The sequence below is a fragment of the Phocoena phocoena genome, chromosome 8, assembly GCF_963924675.1.
Source record: "Phocoena phocoena chromosome 8, mPhoPho1.1, whole genome shotgun sequence".
Taxonomy (NCBI): domain Eukaryota; kingdom Metazoa; phylum Chordata; class Mammalia; order Artiodactyla; family Phocoenidae; genus Phocoena; species Phocoena phocoena.
Window position 1 is genome coordinate 63,424,567 of NC_089226.1, and position 19,520 is coordinate 63,444,086.

A 19,520-nucleotide genomic window follows, 5' to 3' on the forward strand; every position below is an offset into this window, starting at 1 on the left:
GGGCAGGGGAAACCTGGCCACGCTCCCTTTTGATCCTCTGCCCTCCCCAGGGTCCCTAATTTCCCTCTTTGGGCATGGGATCCTTTCCCCTCCCCCAGCCTCCCCTCAGGGGCGCCAGTCCCGTCTGCCTCCACTTCTCCTCCCCCTTCACTCCCCATGTCCTACCTGGTCGCTGGGGGTTCCTCCCGTCCCCTCAGGTGTCTGTGGTCCCCCACTGGTGCCTGGTAGGTGCCCTAGCTGTGAGAAGACTCGAATTCCGCCTTTTAAAAAATTACTGGGAAAAAAACAGAAATTAAATAAGCCTAGAATCTCCTTTAAAAGAAAAAAAAAAGAATCCGACCACACCATTTTGGCAAATTTATGAGAAACAATCAAAGCAGAATGTACCATGCAGGATAACTTTAAATAACTAATCAACTATTTTTATATAATACAAATCACTATCATCCATTACCACTCCTTGATTAACAATAAATGACCAAGAACAAAAGAACAGACTGCTGTAGCATCACCTGAAACTACTTAATCAGAGAGACTCAGAGAAGTATGATCCCATTGGTGGAATAATACTCAGATCCAACTCCTACTGTGCTACTGAACATTCAGTATTCCTGAGCAAGCTATTTAACCTCTGCACCTCAATCTTCTGAGCTGTAAAGTGAGAATCATCATAGCTGCCAATTCATAAACAGGGATGCTGAAGCTTAATGTAAGATGCTGCATCTAAGCTACCACAACCCAACAGATTCCAGCAGTTCTTGCTCAAGCAAAACTTCCAAAAGTGCCAAAGTGAACCCCAAACTCTTACTGCTTTCCATTTTATCTCCAAATACGTGGATGAACATCATGAGAAGTTGAATATTATCACTAGAACATTTAAAAACCAACGCCTGACTCAGAGACATAGTAACTTTATAACAATAGCTGATTTAATGGTTATTTTATAAATGTATTCATTTGTTATATCAGACTAAATATAAATATAAGCATTCCACAGAAGTGTCACAACCCATAAAAGAATGAAATAGTAATAAGATATATTGTATCACATCATAAAATTTGTTAATTCTTATTTTGTTTCTTCCTTCTCTAGCAAAGAGAATGTGCAGAACATACAAAGTGAGAGGTGAAGATGCAGACAGATTGAAAAAAAGGGTATAGCCACTCTAGGCTCCCCTGAACTATACGCTAAAGAAAAGCTGCAGGTGTAACCTCAGAGCCAATATTGATAGACTTTGAAAAAGTGTGGGAAATAAGAGAAGTCCTTAGATATTGACAGTCAAGTGTTATAAAAATGAGCATATCTGATCATTTCACCTTTACATACCAAGGAACACAGGTCATACACTGCTGGAAAACCTAAGTATCAAATCAATTAGCCATCTCTGGTCTAATCACACTTTCAGGGAGGACAGTTGGCTATGCCAAGAACTCAGATGTGTCAGAACAGAAGCTGTGGGACAGGAAGATTCATTTAGAAAATGCAGGAGGACAGGAGCCCAAAAAATCTAGTACAGAGTTAACAGAGAGTACTATAATAGCCTATATGATACAACTACAAAAATATGATAGCATCACTCTGTTACATGCAATAATTATCTATGAAACACAATACAAATAAACTAAGTTATATTTCTGGATAAGAGATTTTAATTTTTTCAACAATTAAAGTGACTTTAGTCTGCATTCTAAAGTTCATTAACTATAGATTCTAGAGTTAATAGCTAAGAAACAGAAAGCAGCCAGAAAGAAAAATCAACAAAGATATTACAATGCATAATTAATAAATTAGAATATTACAGAGCAAATCAAACTCAGTCTTGCCTCTAATTTCAAAAATCTATATGACTTTTCACAAACTTCATTTATTATTTACTATTTATCATGCGCTACAAGCAGAATAATCTTAGATATGTTTCCTGATTCTACCATGTCACCCTCCTTAAACTTGTTTATCTGGTATAAATATATTTCTATACTCTTCATGATTATTTTAAAATATCTAGTACCACTCCTGAAAAATAGTAATTGCCTACTCAGTAACAGAAAAATAAAAGTACTGTGTAATATTATTGTTTCTCTTCATAGTCACTTTTTTTTAGGGGGGGCTGCTCTGGGTCTTTGTTGCTGCGCGCGGGCTTTCTCTAGTTGTGGCGAGCGGGGGCTACTCTTTGTTGCAGTGCACGAGCTTCTCATTGCAGTTGCAGTGCGCAACTCTTTGTTGCAGTGTGTGAGCTTCTCATCTGCTCTTGTTGCAGAGCACGGGCTCTAGGTGCACAGGCTTCAGTTGTTGTGGCACTCGGGCTCTGTAGTTGCGGCTTGCAGGCTCTAGAGTACAGGCTCAGTAGTTGTAGTGCACTGGCTTAGTTGCTCTGCAGCATGTGGGATCTTCCTGGACCAGGGCTTGAACCGGTGTCCCTTGCATTGGCAGGCGGATTCTTAACCACTGCACCACCAGTGAAGTCCCCTAGTCACTTTCTATTCTACCAGTGCAGAAGCTATGAAGATGTGAGTATGTATTCCACTCGCACGCCTCTCCATCTGACAGCTCTGCAGGTCTTTCCACACAAGCTTACTTTAGTTCTCTTCATTTCACATATGGATCTTTAAAATTCCCTTTTGCCCATTTTCTGGATACACTCAATGGCAACAGACCCATTACAGCCATTTTTATATGGCAAATTTCTTGAACAAGAATCATACCATAATCCTACCATAATCATAAAGGTCAAATGCATCAGTGCTTCTCCAGGGAAGTCTTTCCATGCAGTAATGAGCCACTTTTCTTTAGGAATCAAAGTTTCACTCTGTTGAGTAAATGACTGCTCACATGCAGACGTTTCTCACTCTAAGTCAGTCAACTATGCCATAACCTTCTCTTTTCTCATGTTTTTTGAAATCTGCAAGCTTTTACATATATATGATTGCAGTGCTTGATGTAGAGCCCTGCTGATGGAAAAGCACTCACTTATTTGTTGATTTATCATACACCTGTACTTCGAATTTTAAAAACTTCCATGTTAGTAATAAATAGAGCTCTTCCTATAGTGAATTTCACCGTATTCACAGCAATCCCTTCGGTTCTTGTTTGTCAGGCACAGGGGACTCACACATGTACAAAATAACCTAAATTCAAAGTTATTTATTATAGCATTGCTAGCAAAATATTGGAAACATTCAAATGCCCTTTGATAAAGCACTGGTGGTACATCCATACAGTGGAATACTATGCAACAATTGAAAAATGAAAAGGTATAAAAGAGGGGTGAAATTATATTTATATATAATATACTAAATGTTATTATATATGTATATTTTATATATTTAATTTATACAGACTCATACATCTCTGAAAGGATAGTCATTGTAGGGAAATAAGTGTCAAGAGGACAGGGACAAAAGGAAGACTTTTTCACTATATACCCTTCTATTTTTAAATTATGTACCAAACACAATTATTATCTATTCAAAAAATAATTAAACTTTAAAAGAATATATAGTGTGGTAGTTACACGCAGAGGCTCTGTAGATAAAAAGACCTGAGTTTAAGTCCCAGCTCTACCATTAACTAGTGTGTGACCTTAGGCAAGTTCTCCAAGCCCCAGTTTCCTCATCTGTAAAATGGGGGTAATGACAGTTACTGTGAGAATCAGAGCAAATCAAGTATATAAATCACTTAGCACAGTTCCTGGAAACTATTATTATTCAATGTTCTATTTAAATGGTACTGTAGACTTGAAAGTCACAAAGATCATCAATCATTTTTTCTCTTATTCTCGGTGAGCAAATTTTGTTAGTTCCTCTTTCAAAAAGATACAGCATCCAACCATTTATGTCCATTGTATAACCACTAGAGATTGGCCCAGACACTGAAGTATTAGCTAAAGACTTTGAATTTCATAAGAAAGTCAGTTAGAAGCCCCTGCACATTTGCCACTATATGCAGACATATCCATATAATCTCTACTCTACTAAATACCAAATGCCATCAATTTATATCTGTATTCCCACTTTACTGTTTATAAAGTATTTTCAAACACTTTAGCTCAATTCCTGGAATTGCATCTTGGAAACAGAAGGTCCATTAAAGGACATTCTAATTTTTCAACAACTATGAAACAAGCAGAGCAGGCATTTTTGTTCCTCTTTTGTAGATAAACATTTTTAGTTGAAGAGTAACCTATTAAATATGAATTTAAATGATTTTTAAATAATAAATTAATTAAATGAAAGCCGAAGAAGAGGAGTGACGTGCCAAAGGCCACATGCTTTACAAGAAAAAAAAAAAAAAGCCTAGATTTCAGATCTCATTTCAGCACTCATTTCACCTACAGTCTTGACAGGAAGTGTGTCTCTTACCAGGACGTCATCAAGCATACTGTTCTTCCCTTACCTAGAAGGCTCTTACCTATGCCAACCAAGACTTTGTTCACAGAAGCTTCCCTGGATCTGGAAGCCCCAGGTCTCTGAATTCTATCTACTGCCATAGCAAACAACTTAGGCCCACACTGATTATATCTACGAGGATGACCTACAAGCACCTCAAATTCAACATGTTCACAGCAGTAACATATTCACGGCAGTAACTACCTTGCCTCGTTCCTCCACCCTCAACCCTTGCCTGGACTTGCTCTTCCACCTCCACCTCCTGGGACCCCTAGTTCAGTGAATTGTCCCACCGTCACCCACATGGGAAACCATACATCTAAGAGTGATGCTACTCTCCTCCCTCTCCCTAAATCCACCAATCCTGCTTCTACCTCTATCTACAGAATGAATCCGCTTCTCTTCAGAATGGATGTAGAGCAGGAGAAGAGAGAGAACTGGAGAAGAGGGCCCATGCCTAGTCCCCCAGACTTCCAGGACTGGAGAGCAGTGACTGAGAGGTCTGACCCAGGCACCAAAATAGCATGGTTCTAATCCCAGCTTATGCACTTACCAGCTCTCTGACCTTGGGCATATTACTGAACTTATGTCTCATTTTTCTCATCTGTCCAGTTGAGAAAATACTAGTCGCTATCTCATAGGATCATTATAAAGTGCAAAAGAATTAATATAAAGTGCTTAGAATAATGTCTGGTATACTTTATAGTATACACTACTATTTCCAACAGAAGCATGTTTTTTTTTTAATGTCATAAGATATTTGTTCCACAGTGGTGTAAAATCCAAAAGTTTTTCATCAAGACAGAAAATCAAAACATAGTCCAATGTCCAATCAATCTGAGTCTCCATCCCACTTAAAGTTTTAGTCATGTTGTGCCTATGGCTATTTCCCTACTGTACAACTGCAATACCTCTTACCTAGATTACTATACCAGCCTCCAATTAATTGATCTCTTTATCTCTAGCCCTCTCCAATATATTCTCCAAATTGCAGCCAAAATGATTTTTCTAAAATGTGTATGCCATTCTCCTACTTAAAGCCCTTCAATCACTCTCTATTACTTTGAATTAAAGTCTAGATTTTTTTTAACATGGCTTAAAGAGCCCAATATGATATGTGTGATATGGTCTCAAGCTTCATTCTTATCTACCTTCCCACCCCGCCACCTAGGCTCCCGTCATCACTTTTTCCATTCCTAAAATTCTCTCAGGTCCCACACCTCTCAGGTCCAGGATTTTAGATATATTATGTCCTCTGCTTGAAACACCATGCCCCATCACTCTACCTCTTACCTGGATAATTGCTACCTACCCTTCAGTCTTAATTTAGATGCTGCTTCATCCAAAAAACACATCTCCTGGCCCCCGAATCTGGATTAGGTGCCCTTCCTATGATTCAAGCAGTACCATATACTTCCCCTATCAGAGCATTTTTCTCAACTGCCTATTTGCTTATCTATATTCCCCCATCAAACTATAAGCTGTACAAAGGTAGAGACCACATCTTTTTTTTAATCCCAATGCTTACCACAATGCCTGCCACATGGCAGGTGCTTCATTAAATATCTGTTGAATAAATTAATATCACAAATGGGGCTTCAGCAGGTTCATGAATATTTTGCAAACAACATTAAGTGGAAGGATTTTTTTAAACTAAAGTAAATCAAGTAAATAAAATACTAATAAATACAGAAGTTGAAAGTCTTACAGAGACACTCAATATGACATAGAATCTAATCATTATGACTGTCCAGTGACCAGGTCAGAATCTTTGGGAAACAGCAAAAGAGACCTCCCTGAAGAATATAGGTAGAAATAGTTTCCAGTAATACAGAGGCAAGAAATCATGAGCAACAATACATCTCCTGCTAAGCCTCTGGAAACCAAAAAAAAAAAAAAAAAAAAAAAAATCTATCATAGAAAATCTTTTAAAAATACAAAATACATGCTTCAATCTCCTGGCCAACTGTCAGTTCTACCACACTGAACTGAAAAATCAATGCCTAAAATCCATGCAGATTAAACACACTGACAAGTAAAAAGTTAATAAATATTCAATCTCACCTCTACCTTAACAGTCAATTTTCAATTCTCTTATTTTTCCCACCGCCATACACAAAGAAAGCTTCTCCATCCTCTGTACCTGGTAGCAATTTATACACAGGTCTGGTATTACTTTTATCACACTCTATCGTATTACTTAAGTACCTCTCCTCCACCAGACTCTCAGGAAGACAGAGGTGGTATCATTAATTCATCATTGTATCTTTAAGGCTATCACTGCACATAGTAGGTTTTTGGTGTTTGTGGAAAGGAGAAAAAGGAAGGAAGAGAAAGGGAGAGAAAGAGCCAATCTATTTATTCAAGTATGTCAAAAGGTAGTAGTTGAAGTGGTAGAGAACTCCCACAGATGTAAGGAAAAGAAGCCTGAAAGAAGTTAAATTTCCAGAAGTTAACATGAAGATAATTCAGTGAACTTTAATATTAATTAATAACAGAAATAAGGACTACTCATTCTCATCCAATGGCAGCCTACAAGAAAGCTTACAGAGTAAGGAGCTCCATGTAGACTTCTTTGTGTAGCCTATGTAGAAGCACAGAGCTCCCCCCCCCCGCAAAAAAAAAGGAGGAAGAGGAGGGGGGAAGAGCAGAAATGGGAAGAGAAAAATAAAAAAATTGTTCCATGCCCCACTCGGTGTCTAAGAAGTCAAAGCGATTCAAACATTTCAAAAATGGTTGTCCATGACCAATATTATTAATATTTTGAGAAAGATGCATGAGGATGTCTTACTATTGGGGGAGAGAAAAATGTTGGATATTCTCAACAGAAATTCATTGTCATATTTTCACTTAGCGACATGACTCTAAAATGTTCAAACATGAAGTGAAAAATTCATTTGTTCAGTGTTTGTAACAGATACTCAAATATTTGAAAAATCATTATTCCAACATTAAATATCACTATTTACATTACACAGTATGCAGGCTGGAGTTAGAAGAAAAGACTATCATGTGGAGGATTTGCTTTTAACAGAGTCAGACAATCTGTTCATTCCCCAAGATGCCAAGAATTTACCTCGCTCCCCAATAAACTTAAAGACATTCCCCATATACTCTAATACCAATAGCCCGGGCTGTGTAAGAGTTCGTGGAAGAGAGATGTAATCTGCTACCATCACATATGCAATGAAAAGTACAAAAGAATTCTAAAAGTCCTATAAAACTTGTATCTTTCCCACCAGGGAAATTCTCCCAGCACAGTGACTTTCTTTTTCATAATACCAAATCAAAGCTTTAACAGCATCCACGTTGTGCTTAGGTTCAGCCCAGAAAACAGACTTCTCTAAAGACTTTGGAAAAGAAACCCAACACTTAGATGGAGCCTTATCACTTCAGAAGAAGGTCTATTCCGAAAGAGAACCATCTGTCCCTGAAGGCTGAGCTCATTCCAAAGAGAAGATATGTAACTTCCCCTTTTTTATTAATTTATTGGCATGATAACTCACATCAATTTAAAGGCAGTTCATCCACAATGAGCAAACTGTTTGAAAGCTAAATGCATTAAACCTTCTTTCACGGGGCCTGTAAGTATTTTTTGAAATCTTAGTGGTTTGCACTTAATACTTTATTTTAAAATCAGTTTAATCATTTCCGAAAACCAGTATTTCTTCAGGAAGATGGATTTCATTTTACCTCCATATCTATTACCCCAGGTCAGAACTGCGATGAATTGTGATTCCATTTGAAACCACTAATACTGCACTCAAAAATCCAATCAGTAAGGGAGTCTGAAAACACAGTTTTCCAAAATGACGATAGTGCTCCTACTTCCTATTCTTAAATGTCTAAGACACTAATTGAATGTCCATACTATTTCATTTATAGATCTTTCTCAAATACTCTCAAAATAACATCACCAGTTTTTAATTCCCACTTCCACAAAAGCTCTTTTCTTTGGCTTTATTTTGAAGACTTAACAACTGTATTTTTTAAATCAGTTTGATAAATAAATGTTCAAAAAACAAAATGTTCTTATGAGACTCAGAAGTCTCTACAGCATATAGCTTGGTATGCTTTATAACAGTAGGAACAGAGGACAAAACTATGAAGGTATAGTAACACTCAATTATACAAAACAGATGTATGAATATGTGTATAAGTATACATGTGCATGAGATATATATCCACTTTGTGAATTATCTACAAAAGCAATTTAATGTCAGGCAGCTTTTATCCACCATGTCTTCTTGGCTATGGTATGATCATGAATCTAAAATCAATCATATAAATCACTAAAGCAAAACCTAGAATGGAGAAGTAGCCATGGCATAGTATCAGGCAATCACAGAATCCTGGAATTGGAAAGAACATCAAAGGACATCTGATACAGCATGGAATTTCTTTCATAGAGCTAATGGATGCTGACATGGACACTGTTATAAGTTTTCCAATGACAGGGAGCCCATTCTTTACTTTCCCCAAGAAGCTCATTTCATCAGACTCCAGTGACAGGATGTTTCTCCTCATATCAAGCCAAAATTATCTCCCTATAACTCCTCCTGTCAGGTGGTACCTAGTCTGTTCTTACAGATACTCCTAGTCCATCTTTAACAGGTCTCTGTGTTCTAGATATGAAGGAAATGAACATGTTCCCCCTGGTCATATTTCCTAGAGGCTAGGCATCTTTTCTACATCCCCAATACCCTAAGCTGTCCTTCACATCATTTAAAGACCCTTAACCATCCCAGGCCCTTCAGTCTCCTCTTGGTGAAATTCAATTTGCCAGTATCTCTATTAAAAAACGGCATCTAGAACTAAAAATCATACTCCACAAATTATTACCAACATTTATTCACTAGGAAATAGATATTTGGGAAAGAGTCAAACCAAAGAACCCTCTGCTTCCTAGGGAGCAAGTCTTAACGTATACAATGGAAATGGCTAGATAAACAGAAAATATAAATCAATGCTATCCAAAAACAGTGATGAGAAAAGTGGGGGGGGGGGTTAAAATAGAGTGTCATCAAGCTATTCATTCTGAAAGAAATTAAACCACACTATGTGCTAGTCCACAACCTAAATTACCTGAGAACTGGTAATGCTAAAGTAATATGACCAAAACTTTCTAAATTTGCAATAAGCACGGTTATATATAGTCATAGCCTTTAAAATAAATTACTTTTAATCTCATCTAAAGAATCAAATGAAATCAAAATACTGGATGTAATTAAGACTGTTTAGTTTCCCTGGAGATTATACGAATCAGACATGTTAACCATTCTAGGAATGAAACATTTGATACAATTAAGAAAATCCTATTGAAAAAATTAGTCTGTAAAACAGAGATAATATGGGGCTAAGGAATGGCTTATTAATTACTCATTCAATTCTGAGTATAATAAATACAGCTATTACCATTTCAATTCACTAGTGGCTGAGCTCAGAAAGCTAAAACACTGCCACTCAATCTGCCTCCAGAATCTATTGATCTAATCAGTATAGTCACTGCCTGCTTCATTTATTGAATCGCAGAATTATTTTAGGCTGAAAGGAATTTAGATGAAAAAAAAAAATGCTAGTAAGAAGGAGGACCAAAATTAAAGACCAAAATCTGGTACCTTGTCTTCTATACTTGAACAACCCTTCAAATACTTGAAAGAAGCTGTCATACCCTCCCTTCCCGCCCTAACCAATCTTCTTTCCAAGGCCAGTTCCTTCAATGACTTATAATATAGGGAGGATCTCAGAACAAAGTCCTATATAAGTGACCTCTGGAAATTCAGACATGTTCTTTCATGTCTGACAGGCCAGCTCAGACTGTCTTGAGGGGATAAATGAGTGGCTATCGGGAGGAGGCTGCCCCCAACAAGATGAAGCCTCTTGAGCCCCACTCTTCAACCCCTCAGTTACTCTGCATAAGGCAAGCAAGAGGGACCTGAGAGACACAGCCCTGGAGCAGAGCCAATCAGTAAGTGACTATGGAAGAAGATCAGAAGAGAGGCTATGACTATGCCAACATCAGAAACACCAGGGGACAGCATCTCCAGTTCAGGGGCCTTCCCCTATACCTGGCCTTTCTCCAATAGCGCTCTCTCCACTAGGTCTCAGCCAACCTAATGGGTCTTTCCTGTTTCTGACTAAGCCCTGGGGCAAACAGGACAGAGACTCCTCCAGAGAGTATATAGCCACAGAGGGAGCTCTCCATGAGGATAAATTCATAATCCCAAAGTAGACAGGCAAGTAACCTAGGATGATATTAAAGTGGCAGGATGCTATAACAAGAGAAGCAGGATGGCAAAAGCCCAAAATATTAGATGCTTGGGGGAAATGCTAAAGACAAAAGACAAAGAAAAGGAATTTTTTAAGCTAGGCTTAACATAAGAAGAATAAAGCCAAGACAGTTGTTAATTCTTAACTACAAATTATGCTTCTGTCTTCTCCATCCAAACTGACCTCAAATCTCAGCCCAGCATAACAGGCTCTTTGTAAAGATGGGCACTGCTGGCCTGTCAGTCATTGTCTTCTACTATTCCCCTGGATATCAGCTTCCTTAAAGACATACACTCTTCCCCACCTCCAGGCTTTTGGGCCTGCTGTTCATCAGGCCTCAGATTCCTTTCCCCTTCTGCTCATCCTCCCCTGACTGCCCCAAGCAGACCAGGGAGTACTCTCCTCCAGCTCCGATAGCACCGATTCATGTGTCTCTTCCAGCACCTCCCATGGGATATGATTATTTCTTGGTTTGCTTCCCTCCAAAACAGACTGTAAGCTCTCAAAGACTTTATCTTCATATTCCAAGAAGCTAGCATAGTCTGGCTCTTAATTTAGTAAGTGAATGAATCAAATGTAGGGAAGTAGGGTAAGTAAGGTGACAATCACGTGCCAGGCTTTGTCTCATGTATGTCTTTTATCTCTTCTCTACTGACTAGTGACAGACACACAGAGAACAGTGCCTGAAACACACGAAGTGACCAATGAAAACCAACTGAATAAATCAAGTGAATAAACATGAAAAGAGCTTTGACGGATTCAGCAAAGTGATACAGTCATGAGTATGAAGGTCCCTTCCAGTGCTAAGATTCTAAGGAGTTTTTAAAAACTGTACTTATACAAATTTCCCAGAAGATTTGGAAAAGAGAAAAGGGAAACTAGCATTTACTGAGGAGCTACAAATTTGTTAGGTACTTTATATATGATATTTGATTTGCTTTTCATAATAATCCTGGGAAATTGGGATTATAATCCCCATTTTACAGATAAAGAAACCAAAGATAGAGATGCAGAGACAAAATTTGAACTCAGGTGAGCCTGACCCCAATCTTAATCTTTTCCCACACTGCACACATGAATCCCTGGGAGAAACACAACTCTCCCTTCCCTATCACTCCATTCCAAGGAAAAGGAGTTCTGAAACAAGCCAAGGCTCAATCAGGTCATGATTCCAGAGGGTAGAGCTTTCAATGGGAAGTATGAAGAGGTGAAAAAGCTCTACCTTCCCTTGAGAATACCCCTCTTTTCCTTGTCGAAAGGTTCACAACTCTCCCCATGTTCCTCCCATGAGTCTGGAAGGAAAATTGTAGGACCTCTCCAGCTTATAAAGGGCCTCTCCAATGCCTCTTTTACTCTTCCCGTTCCCCAACAGGTCAAGTGGCAATCAAGTTATAATTCAGAGAAATGATGGCAAGGAGAGAGCTATGTGGGTCTACTTGAGAGGCCTTAGATTAGAGGGGGAAGCAGCCCTGAAGCTTACACATCCCCTACAAGCCTATTCACCAAGTTATAAGCCTACATACAAATGGTAACCAAAGTCCTAACTAGCAATACAGGTATTTCTTTGCCTAGAATGTCTTCTGTGTAGGATGGTGGCATCTAACTGAGGTGACAAGGAATCAGCCAAATTTTGTTTCCCCAAAACATGACTCACAAGTTGACTTAAACAAATAACGTGAGGTGTACAACAAATGGTCCTGGGACAACTGGTTATCCTCATGCAAAAGAATTAATTCGGACACCTACATCACACATATACAAAAATTAACTCAAAATGGATCAAGGCCTAAATACTAGAGCTAAAACCACAAAACTCTTAGGAAAAAAACATACGAGTAAATCTGACCTTAAATTAGGCAATAGTTTTTTAGATATGTCATCTAAAGCCAAACGACCAAAGTAAAAACAGATATACTGAACTTCATAAAATTAAAACTTTTGTTCCTCAAAGGACACTACCAGGGATTTTCCTAGCAGTCTAGTGGTTAAGACTCCGTGCTTCCATTACAAGGCGCATGGGTTCAATCCCTGGTCGGGAAACTAAGATCCCATGTGCCACAGGGCAAGGAGGCCAAAAAAAAAAAAGACCCTACCAAGCAAGCAAAAAGACAACCTACAGAATGGGAGGAAATGTCTGCACATCATATGTCTGATAAGGGTCTAATATCCAGAACATATAAAGAACTCTTCCAACTCAAGAATAAAAAGAGAATCCAAATTTAAAAAATAAAGGAGTTAAATAGATACTTCTCCAAAGAAGATATACAAATGGCCAAAGATGTTCAACATCATTAGTCATCAGGAAAATGCAAATCAAAAGTATAATGAGGTACCACTTCACACCTACTCAGATGGCTATAATCAAAATGATAGACAATAACAAAGGGTTGGGGATGGTATGGAAAGACTCCTCATACATTACTGATGGGAATGGTGCAACCACTTTGTAGAACAGTTTGGCAGTCTTCAAAAAGTCACACACAGAGTTACTGTATGACCAGCAATTCTACTCCTAGATATATACTCAAGAGAAATGAAAAGATATGTTCACACAAAAACTTACACACAAATATTCATAGCGGCATCATTCATAACAGCAAAAAACAAAAAGAAGAAACAACCAAAATTGCCATCTACTGAGGAATGGATAAAAACAATGTGGTATATCCATATGATAGAATTTTATTTGTTTACAGAAAAGAATGAAGGACTAATACATACTACAACAGAAATGATTCTTGAAAACATCATGCTAAGTGAAAGAAGCCAAATGCAAAAGGGCCCATACTGTATGATTCCATTTATATAAAATGTCCATAATAATAGGCAAATCCATAGGGAAAGAAAGTAGGTTAGTGTTTGCCAGGGGCTGGGGGAGGGGAGAATGAAGAATGACTGCTAACGGATGTGGGATTTCTTTTTTTGGGGCAATGAAACATTCTAGAATTAGATAGTGGTGATGATTGCAAAACCTTGTGATATGCTGAAAACTTAACTTTACACTTTAAAAGGATGAATTATATGGTATATTAATTATATCTCAATAAAAAAAGGTGAGCTGCAAGTATAAAAATGAGCTAAGTGTACACATTATAACATGTACCATCAAAGAGATAAAACAGAAAAGCAATTAAGTTAACTTGAAAATCACTGCTGGACATTGGTGTTTACTTTCATAATAACAAATATGAGAAGTATTGCATTTTCTTGCCATAAACTGCGCACCAACATAAAGAAGATTGGGAGGAAAGATTAATTTGATTCCATGAAAAACGTCCAAGGATAAATATTTGCTTTCTTCCCAATATCTCAGCTGGTTGTAAGCTGAGCTCCCTGGAGCAGATATAAGAGCCTCTATGTTAGATTTGCTGACAGCAAACAGACTTGAAAGAATTCAAGTATAAGAAACTGAGCCTCAGACGCGCTGCCTTTGGTAAATGGTAAATGGATTCTCTCCCAGCAAGCTCTGTCACTGCAGACAAGCATTCCACCATGATAACGACAAAGTAACAGAGTAGAACTTTCAATTACCAGCATCTCAACCTTAGAGACTGGATGAACATCTTCCATAAGGCTTTTCTCAGATTCTCTGAATGAATGTGTGAGTCCAAATGACCAGTTTTTCCAGGTGAACACAGTTCATGTCAAGAATATTGAATCACAAGCAAACTTTGTACACATACAATGTAAAAGTAAAAACATAAGACAATATTCTAGAACTATGCCTGGAACATCGTAGGCACCCAATAAATACTTGTTGAATAACATTTATATAGTTAATAATATTTACTACATAATTTAGATCAAATACTAAGGCAAACAGTAGCAGTATTTCTAAATCAACTTATCTTCATTAATAAAGTTGGTTTTTTCTTGCTTTATTCCTGATGTTATACCACACCCTTATTGAGAGTCAAACTGAAAAGTCAATGGTTATTAAGAAAGATAATTAGTCTACCATAAGTAGAAAGGATATTCTGATTAATTCTAAAAGTTACTGCCTCTCATCTTACAAACCTTCCTGAAATAAAACAACTTTGGGTTAATAAAACTGCAGAAATTTGTGAGGTGGTTAATCTTTCATGCACCCTAAGATTTATTTTAGTTAATAAACTAAGAAAAAGATATACTGATACAGTTTAATAATAAGTTGTTTACTCTTCACATTCTGGAACCCTAAGACAGATCAAGCAAAACACAATTCACCTCATTGATCCCTAATGGAGCTCAGTAGGAAGGGAAATTCTTTCTGAAGCACATATTAAAGCAAAGCACACTAACTTACCAATGCCTAGAAGGTCAGCAATTAATTCTACATTACATTTTCCCTTTTTTAAGCCTCTTTTAAAAACAGGGAAATAATTTCTCAGAATCTAACAACTGTGGGTGCTTGAAATACTATATAGAATCATCAGATGGGTAAAAGAAGTAGAAAATCTCTTCAGAGATCACATCTTTTCCTCTTTCAGGACACTTCTGAAAGTCTCTAAGGATACCATTCTACAAGTTCACGATCTATGACAGACTGTCAGGAAAAGTCTTCGTCAGTTTCTTTTACAGCAGTATAAGCTCTTTTCTTCTATCTTCAAGGAGACATAAAGATGACAAGAGTATCACCTTTTACATCATCATCTTTTAGGTTTTTTATTGGAAATCACACTACTCAATTCTCTCTCACTTTCATTAACTCTTCCTTGATTTGCTGACATCACAAAATAACATTTTTAAAGAAAATGTAGTTTATTAACTGGTCTCTGCATGAAAAAGACTTTCTAAGCATAAAAAGCAATGAATCAAAAAAGAAAAGGTTAACAAGTAAACAACATAAAATTGTTTTAATTTCTATAAATGAAAAGCCATCATAAATTAAAAGAAAAGGCAACTGTAGGAGAAATGCCCCAATATGACAAGCAAGGGATAATATCCTTACTCTATGAAAAGTTCACACAAATCAGCGTCTGGCCAAGACAAGTGCCCCCTACCCCGTCCCGCATTCCCCTCCTCATCCATACAACAAATTGCTAGGTCCCTACAAAAAAAAAGAGGTTACAGCTTCTTTCTCCCAGCTTTCAGGATCACTGTGCCTTTCTTCTGCCTTAGTCCTTTGCCTCCTACCCGGATGCCCTTTTTCTTCTCAGCCCTGTTAGCCAGGAGGTTCAGATAAACAGCCTGATCTTGATTTCAGATTTTCCCCAAGATCCAGCCTCTGAAACACTGCTTTCTACATTGCTCTGTAACCTGCAGGCAAGTAACAACTCACCCCAGGCTCCAGGGATACCTTATCCAACTAATTCCAGCCAAAGCCCAACATACTGGCTTCTGCCTGCGCTAGGGAAGCAGAAATCAAAACAATTAAACAATTAAGAAAAAAACTGAGACTCCAATATAAAAATCATCAAAGAGCTTGCGCAGGCAATCTAATAGCTAATAAGATTTTTAATGCTTTAACACATTAATAATGGAAGATGTGAGTTAAAATGAGGTACTATTTTTAATCTGTGAAATTTGCAAAGATTTTTTAAAAAATAATAATGCTAACACAGGTGTCATAAAACTGATAGCAGGATGGTAAACTGGTATACTCTTTCTAATGGTGGCAGCATGTGTGAAGAGCATTCCTCTGCCCTTTGACCCTGCAATGTCATTTTTAGGAATTGATCTTCAGTAATCAAAAATCTAGTCAAAAGATTTAAGTATAAAGATATTCATCTCTACATTTTTGTACGTGAAATGTAACTATCCAACAGTAAGTAAACTGCAAATAAATTATGCTTTGTCCACGGTGTGGATTATTATGGAGCCAATAAAAATGATATAGTAAGAGCTGACTATTCTATAGCACTGATTAAGGACCACTGACTGTCCTAAGCAGTTAACATGTATTCAGTCATTCACTCCTCCAACAACATAAATGGAAACTGTGAGGTATGTAGGTGTTAGTATCATCTCCATTTCACAGTTGAGAAATTAGAGGCACAGAGAAGTTATGTAATTGGTTCAAGGTTACACTGGCACAGACTCACATGCCCTTTTCTGAAATTCTAAAATCCAAAAAGCTCTGAACACCACGTGTTCTCATAAATTTGTGGCAAATTCATTTGTTGGCAAAACCTGACCTGAACTGAAGCAAAAGTATGTATAGTCTTTACTTACCCCACTTTGAGTGAAGTTATCTTGCTAAAGAAAACTTAATGCATTTGATTACAGAGTGCTGCCCCAGACCGCACTAGAAGGGATGCAGTTTATACACCATGTTGTCTTTCCATAATCTGAAAAATTCTGAATTTTAAAGTACCAGATAGCCCCGTGAGTTTCATATAAGGAATTGTGGCAGAGCTGAAATTCAAATCTATGCATCTGCTTGGCTCTGGAGTCTGCGCTCTTAACCACCATGGTTATTTGGAGAGTCTGTTTAATGGCATGGGGAAATTCTTATAATTAAAATATTTAAGTATTTATTAACTACATACTATGTGTCAGACACACAGACAAAATTTAAATTGGGACAATGCTACTAAGGACAGATAACTGGTGTCAGAAGAGCCTATACCCTAAGGGGGCTTGTCCTAGACAGACTGGTCAGTGGCAGTTTTCTTGAGGAACCATCTGATCTGAGAAGTGAAGAATGAGCACGAGTTAACGAGAAGAGGGAAGAGCATACCTGGAAGGAGAAGAGTATGCACAAAGGCCCGTAGTAGGAGGGAAAATGGAGACACAGGATTCAGAGTCAGTGTAACTGGAGCACAGAGAACCAGGAGAGCCTAGTGTAAGACAAGGCTAGAGAGGAGGTAGATGCTACAGGACCTTATAGGTGGAGTAACCATTTGCCCCAGTTTGCCTTAGGAACAGTCCCAGTGTAAATAATAGCACTCTCTTTTACTCTCAAAGGTATCCTGGTCTATATGATAAAATATATGGCCATCCAATTTATCGGCCACATTAAAGAGTCGTACTTTTATCCTAAGAGCGATAAGAAATCCTGATGGATTTTAAGCGGCAGGGGGGCAGAAGAAGGGTATCATAATGAAATTTTAATTTTCAAAAGATTAGCCTTGCTACAGGGCAAAGAACAGACAAGAATACTGAAAGGATAGGGTGAATACCTTTAGACCAGTTTGGAGGCTACAACAGGAGACCAGGCAAGAGACAATGGCAGCTTGGTCCAGGGTGACAGTGGTAGAGACAGAAAGAAGTGGATGGAATTGAGTTTGGTTTGAATGTAAAATAAACAGACCCTGATGATGATTTCCACACAGAAAGAGTGTCCGAGACTTCTGGCTTGCAAACTAAATGGATGGTGCTATGATTCACTAGAGATTTACATGAGCTAGAAATTTAAATATGTGAGGCTGTAATTTGAAGCGGGGGAGCCTGTAAGAGTGTCTAAAACAAGAAAAGTTTAGGTTCAAAACTTGCTGATGTTTATTTCCACTGGCGGAGCCCTCTTCCGATGCATGACCCCATTTTCTGGTTGAATACTGGAGCTGTCTGGTGGTTAGACAAAAGAGAAGGTCCCCCTTGCCTGGTGATATGGGACAGGAGGAATCAAACCACGTGCAGCATGTAAACACCCGTTACAACTAAACCCCAAGTGCTTGATATTTACTGTTCACAAAGCAGTCTCACATACAGGCTCCTTGGAGCCCACACTTGGTGAGAAAATGTGGTCTGCATTTACGGATGAGGAAACTGAGGTGGAGCGCTTAAATTACCTGTCTACACAGAGGCTGCTCTTATGCCATACTATCTCCTCAAACGTGCCATCCACTGTGTGCGAGCAACAACACTAAGTGCTGTAAGAACTACCAAATAATGAGGTCCTACTAGGTGCCAGGCTCTAGGAAATTAAAAAGAGAGAGAGAAAGGAAAAACAAAAAAAAACGCAACTTCAGAACTTTTAAGGATGTGTTACACTTACCCTAGAGTAAATTCGCTTTAAATTTCAAAAAGGTTCACGTCCCAAGGTGGGGTCGAGGTGAGAAGGTCGGGCAGCCAGGGACCACCCCAAACACCGACTCAGGGGGAAATGAGGTCCCAACGTCTGGGCCCCGGGAAACACTAGGAAGGGACGGCGGGGCCCGCTGGCCGACTGGTCAACGGAGGCCCAGCTGCCCGTTTGCCTGAGCGTTGCCATAGCAACGGCCAGGTCGGCTTTACCCCGGAGCCTCCCGCCCACTTCCGCGGGGTCCGCCCTGCGCCGCAACGCCAGGGGCCACTCACCCAGGCCGTCGGGCGGGCTGGCTCCCAACTGGCGCGCACACTCCGCGCTGGTGGTCGCCAAGTCCGGAATTCCGCACCTGGAGAAACTTTTCGGCCGGCGGGGCAGCCTTACGGAGGTGGACGGGGGCCGCGTTGGGACAAAGCGCGTCGGCTTGGCGCGAAGCACTTCTCCCCGCGGCGGGGCCGGCGAGGAGGGTTCGCCCAGGTGCGTTCGGAGGCGTTCCCGCGAGCAGCTCTTCTTAGCGATGGACCTGAGAAGCCTGTCTCGGGGACAGAGAAGCAGACCTGTTACACTTTCTAACAGTCATATCACACTACTGAGGTGACGTCCAGGCTAGTATTCTGGCTCAGGCCCGAGGCCTCGTGGTCCAGCTGGTTGGAGCTGGGGTTGTAAGCCTCGCACTGCGTTGGGTTCCGAGCTGGCCTTTAGTAAGGGAGATGAGTATCAGTGCTGGGGGGAAGGCCCCCGGAGTGCAGGGTGTTTGTCCCCACGGAGGCGCTGAGAAGGCTTGAGAGATCAAATGACAATTACCAGGAATATGTTTTAGCCACAAATCTCTGTGGAACCATCTGAATGTGTGCCCCCCTGCAATAGAGGCTAGAAATGCGGGCTCCAGCTGTATGCTGATGTATTTCTGACCTGA

General features: G+C 39.2%; 1 protein-coding gene across 1 annotated transcript in view; it reads right to left on the bottom strand.

Annotated features, from left to right (window-relative positions):
• The window catches only part of STK33 (serine/threonine kinase 33), a 153,842-nt gene extending 134,883 nt beyond the window's left edge, over window positions 1-18,959 (bottom strand). Inside the window, exon 1 of the mRNA XM_065882360.1 lies at window positions 18,877-18,959. The gene's annotated coding sequence lies outside the window, so the exon portion shown is untranslated. The remainder of the gene's footprint in view (window positions 1-18,876) is intronic.
• Between the last annotated feature and the right edge of the window lie 561 nt (window positions 18,960-19,520).